Source organism: Arvicanthis niloticus, chromosome 16 (genome assembly GCF_011762505.2).
Source record: "Arvicanthis niloticus isolate mArvNil1 chromosome 16, mArvNil1.pat.X, whole genome shotgun sequence".
NCBI lineage: Eukaryota > Metazoa > Chordata > Mammalia > Rodentia > Muridae > Arvicanthis > Arvicanthis niloticus.
In genome coordinates, this window is record NC_047673.1 from 13,825,660 (window position 1) to 13,835,071 (window position 9,412).

The window sequence follows — 9,412 nt, forward strand, 5'->3', positions numbered from 1 at the left end:
TTGAGGAAAAAAGGATGCTAGAAGCTTCTTACTTAGTAGTTGTTATAACAACCATGACAGATACCAGCTTCACTGATTGAGCTAGTAGAGAAAGTCTAACTCTAGCCAGTATAACTCTTTTTGCCTCAAGCATTACAGAATACCAGTTAGTGGATTGCAAACATAATAGGCTGATACCAAGGTCCCACAAGACATTTCTGTCTTTAAGTAAGTCACTTGTTACCTGGGCAGAATAAATTTAATAATTAATTAAAGTGTGGGGTCATCCTTTTCAAATGGGTTAACCCCATGACATAGGTTCTCTGTTTCCAGGAACAGTTAGTATAACTCGAGTAACTATCACTCAGCAAACCCATGACACAGTCACATTGATCAACATCCTTACTAAAGTTCTCCAAGGGCCCTCACCTAGCTTAAATAGCTAAAAGCCCCTCTTGTTTTTGTCTCCAGAGGGCGTATTTCAACACTGCTACCTGTTGCAAATTCTTGACCATGGATGCAGTAAGTTCATGTATTCTTCCTTTCCACTTTTGTAGTTTAGGGTGATATATTTTGTAAAATGCAAAGGTTCATTTTTTTTAACCTGGCCAATTCTAGTGGTGAAAATTCTAGGTGCAAAATGGTAAGTCTTCATTCATGTATGTGCACATTGTGAAGTGATTAAGGTGGAAACTTAGCATATCTGTCACCTCAGATACTAATAATTTTGTTATGGTGAAACAGTAATATTCTGCTGTACTAGCTGTTTTCAAATACATAACCCATTATTATTTATAACCATGTTGTTGTGTAATAATCCACCAGAACTCATCCTCCTATCTACTTGTAATTCTATACCCATTGTCCTATCTATTCCATTTTTGACGGGATTACAACCTGGTACAACCACTCTCAAAATCAGTCAGGCAGTTTCTCAGAAATTAAACATAGTACTACCTGAGGCCCCAGCTATACCACTCCTGGGCATATACCCAAAAGATGCTCTAACATGTAATAAGGACACATGCTCCACTATGTTCATAGTAGTCATATTCATAACAGCCAGAAGCTGAAAATAACTCAGATGCCCCTCAACAGAGGAATGGATACAGGATTTGAGTGGAACATTTACACAATGGAGAACTACTCAGCTATTCATAAAATGACTTCATGAAATTTGTAGTCAAAGAGATGGATCTAGAAAATATCATCCTGAGTGAGGTAAGTCAGTCACAAAAGAACAGACATGGTATGTACTCACTGATAAGTGGATATTAGGCAAAGAACATGGAATACCCATGATACAACTCACAGACCACATGAAACTCAAGAGGAAGGAAAACCAAAGTGTGGATGTTTCAGTCCTACTTAGAAGGATGAACAATATAATCTAGGAAATGCAGGGACAAATTGTGGAGCAGAGACTGAAATAAAGACCATCCAGAAATTGCCCCACTTGTGTATCTATCTCACATGCAGACACCAAACCCAGACACTATAGCTGATCCCAAGCAGTGCTTGCTGACAGGAGCCTGATACAGCTGTTGCCTTAGAGGCTCTGCCAGAACCTGACCAATACAGATGCAGATGCTCCCAGCCAACCATTGGACTGAGCACAGGGACTCTAATGGAGGACTTAGGGGAAGGACAGAGGGAGCTGAAGGGGCCCAATTTGGCCTCAGTGGGAGGGGAGGCCCTTGGTCCAGTGAAGGCTTGATGTGTAGAGGAATGCTAGGGCAGGTAGGCAGAAGTACATGGGTGGAGCATCCTCATAGAAGCAGGGTAAGGGGGGATGGGATAGGGGTTTTGCAGAAGTGAAGCAGGAAAAGAGGATATGTAAACAAATAAAATATCCAATGATAAAATGTAAAATTAAATTTAAAAATCTGTAAACTACTAATCTTGTAAAAGCTTCTAACTTGTCATAAACAAGTTATATAAATAAATTATAAACAAGTATGCAAACAAGCATTATTACTGGGAAACTGCAATAAGGCCCAGTTAACCTTACTGGTTTCAAGGAAAAAGGTCAGCGAAGATGCTAACGAGAGCAAAGACAGAGAGGAAGGGGCAGGAAAAGAGAGAAAGGCTGCATGCAGAGAGAGAAGAGGAGGGAGGAGGGAATAGCATGTCTAGATTACATAGAGAAGAGGCTCTCAGGGAGGGTAGCCCTAAAGACTCAGCTATAATTCCTACCTCTATAGGAATCTAAGGTTTGCTTCCACTGTTATAAAGCTCTGAGTGTAATCAGGGATTAAGACAATACTAGAAATTCCAGGAATGCAAGAGACACCAGATGTTCTCTCACACCTGAGGAAACTCCAAGAGATAGCACTGGAGTCTTTGACAATTAAAGGGCCCTCCCCTTTTAGCTGTGTTTCAGTTCCAAATCCAACCATGGGGACTGAGGACAGTTGCAGATTGAAATAAAAATATAGTTAATTACAATTTACGTTGAGTCTATGGTCTTTCAGTGGTTTCTGAGTCCATAACACTGGGAGCTAGGATTCCTGTTCTCAAGTCCAAGAGTCTTCACAATTGGCATATACCAAATGTTAGTTGAAAACCTGCATGTGCCTGGACAGATCATGCCAAGTCAAAACAGTTCCCATGAAAGCGGTCCTTTCTTGAAAGAGTGGAAGAAGTGAAGAGAAAGAGAAAGATGGGTCAGAGTCTCTGTATTTTATCTGGACTTTGAAGTAGGTAACCCAGGTAATCACATGTACAGCTGATGCAGGTGAGGCATGCAGAGGGTGTGTGCAGTGGTCGCCATGGCAACAGATGCAGGCTGGTCCTTGTCTCCTAGGAATGATTTCATCACTAGATCTTCTAACTAGCTGTAAACAGCTTTTGACACTAACAGCAAATATTAATGAAGTTCATATAGTAAGGATTTTCTAGAGGGGACTGAAGTGGAAACTTAAGGGTTCTTTGGAAACTCACTTGTGTTGGATGGTGTTTGGCTGGGGCAAACATGTGAAGAAATGTTTAGCTGAAGTGGACCCAGGTAAAAACTTTAAGGCAGACTTGTGAATGAATATTTTCCTGAAGCAGACACAGAAGAATGGATGTTCTGCTAAAGCAAGCATGTTAAAGGACATATGATGAAGGACTCTAACAACACACATGAGTCAGTCCACCTTATATGGTGTGGTTGGCCTCCATTTGTTGGGACTCCATAGAGAGAAATGCACCAAAAGCCTTCTGGTGGTGTGCTCTGGCTCTTTGCAGCTTTCTTTGGACTGGGGCTGATTGGCAGAGTGATGTCAGCTGAGATATGGGCTTCAGCTTACAAAAGACACCTGCTCAGCCAGACCCATGGAGGACACATGATGTTTGGAGGGTATAAATAGGACTCAATAGACAGTGATGGAGTCTGAGACAGGCTTGCTGATAGAGTTAGCTGTGCAACACTTGTTGGTCTCAAGGTTTTAGGGATCTTCACTTCCCTGAGAGAGGCACAGCTGAGAACATCTCCTGGCATTCCTGCTGGTCCCTCCTGCTGAGGATGAGGCCTGACTGTTTCTGATGGGTAGTGCCACTGCTGCTGATTCCTCTTTGCTATCCAGACTACTGAACCCTTGTTGTGGACAGCCCTGGCCTTGTATTTTGATACTAATTCCCCTTTCCTATGAAAGACTGCAGAGGAGGTGTGAGTCATTACACAGGTGATTTCTAGTGAACCTTCTGCCCATCTTAATTTGTAAAATAAAGGCTGGAGCCAGTGATTGGGCAGAGGAAGGGGAGGTGGAGAAATAAAGGTTGGTGGGAGAGGGCAGAGGAAAGAAAGGAGAGGGAGGAGAGAGAAGAGGACAGAGGATGACACAAGAGGAGAAAGAGGGAGAGAAGAGGATAGAGGATAATGGAGGAGGATGACTGGGAAGCAGGAGGTAGAAGGACAAATGCAGGCCTTGAAACCCCTCAAGTTATAAGGGTCTCATAGCTGGGGAACAGAGTAGTGTAGTGGTGATTCTGCCCAGTCTAGGCATGCAGAATATAACCATAATTACTGAGTTCTGTTTTCTTTGACCGGCCTTAATTGGGTTGAAGATTTACAGCAACAAACCCTAACTGCTGGTGTATCCTTGAAGTGTTTGCAAGTGGTTTGGCCTGCTGCTGCTAACCTGTGAACTCAATTGCCTATTTCACAGATGAGAGTTGCTCCATCATCCACAGATGAGAGTTGTTCCTCATATCCTTTCTTTCCACTACCTCTGATGGGTGGTAAGCTAAAAGAGAGGTTACAATATTGAAGAACCATCATTAAAAATAAGGGTTGAAAAAGAAATAAAGTTACACGCCACCTTAAAAAGAAAGCAAATTGAAGACATGGTATTAATAATCCCCATGTAATAAGAAAGCAGATTAGGAGTTAATGTTTCTCTGCTTCCTTTACAAAACATAGAGATGAGCTTCATCCTGTAACACAAGTCTTTAAGTCAATGTCTTCTGGTAGATACCTTTTTATGAAGAAATATTCCAGTGTTGGACCTAGAGACGCAGAGAACATTAGGCACTAAAATTGGACCTCTATACAATAGTGGAGAATCTGAGAGAAGTCCCATGCTGAGATGGGTGGGGTTGCTGTGTTGGCTACATCAGAGCAAACAGCTTGACCAGAGCAACCCTGCTGGTGGAAATTAAGAGCCATAGGACCTATTATTCCTTCCAGGATGTGAAGAATTTTCTTATTACTTTTTCTTGTAGGTGTACCTGGAACCTACCCCCTGCCCATATGCTTACATAGTCTCCTAAAAGTCCCCAATGTCTATAATATCATTTAATAGGTAGAAGAATAAAATCAACTGAACTCAATGGTTAAACTTCAATATTTAAATATAGTATTAACTACCCACAGTTCGTTCCCCTCTATCGTATAGATAGTACATTGCAAGCATATCTTGGAATCAAAATTATATGGCAGAATGAAATCTCCTACACATATTTGGTTCTCATGCTTGTATACACAGATGAGAAAAATAATGTATGATAATTATTTTCTTCCCCTTTTGCAATGGGGAAAGTGAGGGGGAATTGAGGAAAAGAGAAAGAGAGAAAGAGGTTGATGAGGAAGAACAGGACATAGAGGGAAACAGAGAGAGGAAGACAGAGAGAAGGAGACAGAGAGAAGGAGACAAAGAAAGAGGGAGAGAGGGAGAGAAATAGACAGAGAGAGAGAGAAAGAGAGAGAGAGAGAGAGAGAGAGAGAGAGAGAGAGAGAGAGAGAGAGAGAGAGAGAGAGAAACGTCTGGATCATATAGGCAGGAGCCCGGGGGAAGGGCAGCTTACCTCCAAGGCTGGAAAGTTCAAGGTTGGGCCAGGGTATGCCAGGTAGAAACTAAGGAATACTGGGAGAATCTGAAGGCAAGATCTACTTTGGCATGGAAAATATGTACCTTAGTCATTTGACCCAGAATTTGAAACAAAACACATATATATTTGTGTAAAATAATGTGTGTGTGTACGCACACAAACACACACACACACACACACACACACTCACACTCACTCACACACACACACACATCTTTCCAGAATATTTCATGTATCTAGTCCCTTCTGTCTGGCTATCTCACCTCTACGCTGTGTGTCCATTCACCTGCTCTGTGATCATGTTACGGTTCTCTACCCAAGATATTCCTGGTCTAGAGATGCCTCAGGTTTTTCTCAGACAGCTGCATCCTGGGCAGCTGAGGACTAACAGAAAAATCACAGAGAAGAGCATGAGCATCTCCTGCAGGATGAGGGAGCATGAGCTGAGTGTGTGCAGACTGAAGGCTAACTGTATGCATAGGTCTCTCATGGCTCTGTCGAGGAAAGGCTTTTGTTAAGCAGTTTCCTATTTGAGTTTCAACAGAAACTTGGAGAGTTTTCATCTTATTCAAAATCATCAGATTGAGGTTACTCAGTGGCTGCTGCACAGCCCCATGTTCTCAACTGCTAGGCTGCGTCCTCTATCAATTGTTTTGCATTTCACAGAAATAGCTAGTCTCACAAATATTTGTGTTCTGTGCCAAGAACCCAACAGTTGACTGATCACCTAATATAGGTATATGCTTGACATATCCCTGTCTTTGAGACTGAATGAGAAGTCTTCCTCTTTTATCTATAAATAGTTGAAGTAAAGCTAATTATCAGGCATTGTAAGTCATAATTTGCATATATGACCATTATTTAGTCAATGGACATGGTCTGTCCAGGAAATGGTGGCTGGAGTCCTATTGACATTCCATCCTGATCTATGGCACAAAAACAAGGACAGGAACACTTGGCTCATCAAAGAAAGATGAGCAAGATGGGAGGCAGAGAGTTGTAAGAAGAAATACAGTATTGAAACTGCGACCTGTGTTGTGGTTCAGTACCGCACATGTGGAGGAAGCACAAAAGTCTGTGCCATGACCTCTCATCCTACAAATAAGCAACAAGCTTCCTGGAGACCAATTTTCTTTACCCCACTGAGACACTCAGCCTCTGCTACTCACAGGAGATGTTGAGCAAGACGGAGAAAGAAAAAGCCTTAAGTGACAAAGAAGTTGTGCATTAAAAATTGAAAATACGGCCGGCATATGGGAGGCAGAGGCAGGCGGATTTCTGACTTCGAGGCCGGCCTGGTCTACAGAGTGAGTTCCAGGACAGCCAGGACTACACAGAGAAACCCTGTCCCGAAAAAAAAAACAAACAAAAAAATTGAAAATACGAATTAGACATTAGAGAGTAAATAATCTCTATTTTCAAAAATAACTCTAAAAGAATTATATTTACATATATGTGTATCTCTCCAGAGATTCTAAGTATAAGGAAATAAGTAGGAAATATCAACAGTAACTATGGAAGTAGATATTTGTCCATTTGTTGAATTAAGAGTAGAATGAGAGACAAGGAGAAAGGAAATATTTGTGAAAGATTTCAAGGAGAGAAATTGTGAGGCAGTTAGAAGGCTCAGTAGGAGCCCAGACCTGAAGGCTGCTGCTCCTCCTACAGGACTTCTTGGCCTCTCTTTAGGAGGTATCTGCAAATTCTCTCCTTTTGGTCTCACAGAGTCTCTTTAGGAAATCTCTGTTAATTTTTTCCTTTGGGTTTAATTTAATATAATATCCCCTTAAAGTATATCTGTAATTTCCCTCTTCTGAGATTTGATGTGAAGTCAATGGAACCTGACTTTTGTGTATACTCTAGAAATTGGTAAAATAATACTTATTATCCTCACCAATAACCCAAATATTCTGTGAAAGTTGAGCAAAAAAGATTCTTCCTTGAGAAATGTTGATGTAAACTAACTCAAAGGTATTTTTGGAGATTTTTTTTTTTGTTTCTTACTACCTGGTTTGGGCAATGTGTGGGAGGGAGGCTGAGACAGGTTTTCTCTGTGAAGCTCTGACTGTCCTGGAACACACTATGAACACCAAATAAGCTGGCCTCAAATTTACAGACATTACTGGCATTCACTTTTCAACTCCTGGGATTAAAGGAGTTTGTCACCACCACCAGACTTGGTATTTTTCTTTAACTTTACTATTCTTTTTCTTGTATATTATGGTTTCCAATTGTGTGGGTTTTATGTGTTGTGTGTGTGTGTCTGTAGGTGTATGAGTTTCTTGTGCCTTTCCTTGTTTTTGTATGTTTTATTATTGTTTGTTTTTTATACCAGCTTGTTTGACAGAGAGACAGAAGAGAGAGAGAGAGAGAGAGAGAGAGAGAGAGAGAGAGAGAGAGAGAGAGAGAGAGAGAGAATGCATGTGGTTGGAATGGTGAAGAGGGTTTGGGAGAAGATGGAAGACGGGAAACTGTGGTCACAATATATTGTTTAAAAAAAGAATATTTTCAATAAAAATAGAACTGAGCAGCGAACCGGCGGCGGTGGCTCAGCCCTTAAGGCGTCTGCCTGCAGAGGGCGCGGGTCCCTCTGCACCCTCTCTCTCTGCACGCGTTCGAATCCCGCCTGCTCCCGCCAACCTCCTCCCGGGTCTCATGGGGGAAAAAAAAATAGAACTGAGGAAGAAATGTTGGTGTGTGTATACAAAGTGAGTGAAAGAAGAAAGAAGCACTGAAGGCTATGGCCCTATCTTGTTCTTATTTATATGGATGCACTCACAAATGGATCTCTTATGTGATAGGGTCATATATTCTTCTGAATCTCATTTAGAAAATGACAAGATACCTCAAGAAGGAATATCAGTGAGTTCATATAATGAGAAATAAAGTGAAAAATAAAAAAGAAAGGTTGTAAATAAAAAAGAAATAAAATTTCAAGACAACAACAGCAACAAACAGTGCATAAAGAAAGCCAGTAACTGAAATGCAACAAGAGACAAGAGGGCTTATTGGGAGATATGCTCTTATCATGCCTGGCAACCTGAGTTCAAGTGTCAGGTATCACACAGTGGGAACAGCAAGCAGACTGCCATTAGCTGTCCTCTAACCTCCACATGAGTTCTGTGGCACATGAGTTCTCCCTATACATACAATAAGGGAAGAAATATAAAACAATTTTAAGAAAATAATAACCTTCACAGGACAGACTTCCCCATGTTTAGTTACAGAAAGCATGCTATTGTTCAAAGAAAAGTCCCCTAGTTTCGCCTAATCCCAAAGAGTCTCAAACACTTCATTTCACTTGGCTTTGGACAAGACTTGAGAAACTTCCAGTTTATATAACAACTGAAAATAGCTGTAGGTTGTGATGCTCAGAAGACATGTCCTTATTGAAATCATATCTTCTCCATCAACATGGTATTGTCAACATGTTTTACCATGGGAGCCAGAGGCCATCACTTATCACTACAGCTTCTGACTATGGCTCTGGACCCTCTGTGGAGAGCATGGGAACACAGAGAAAAAGTGTATACACTGGGGCTGGAATCAGAAGTCCTATACTGACTTCATAATTAGAATCTCACTGGCCTTTACTAGTTCCTAAACATGCATCTTTAAACCAAGGAGGTTTGTTGCCATGGTCAGAGGACATTTCTCAGCTCAATATGAAGCTCAGTCCATCAACCCCCCTTCATCATAGCCCTCTGGTCAGAAACCCCTGCACATTACACATTACAGACTTTTCTATTTTTCTTCTTCCCATCATCATTAATATCTGGAATGTACTACATCAGTTCTCAGCTCATGCAAGTCTCATATATCCTTACATGTAAAATCTTCTCTTCCAATTTGGGAAACTGCTTAAATTGTGTGATGTCTCTTTAACAAGGAGATGAATAACATAAAGTTCTTAAGGTATTTGAAACTAGGAGATACATTCCCCATTAGTTTAACTAATAGAAGCATTTGATATTGGATAAAACATTGAAATATTATTGAAATTAACAATGTCTTATGTAAAGCAAGAATACTAAATTTTAATTCATTGCAGAGCTGGGGCAGCTTTGTATAACAACTTCATAGAAACCATGATTATTTGAAACTTGTGATAAGCCAGGTA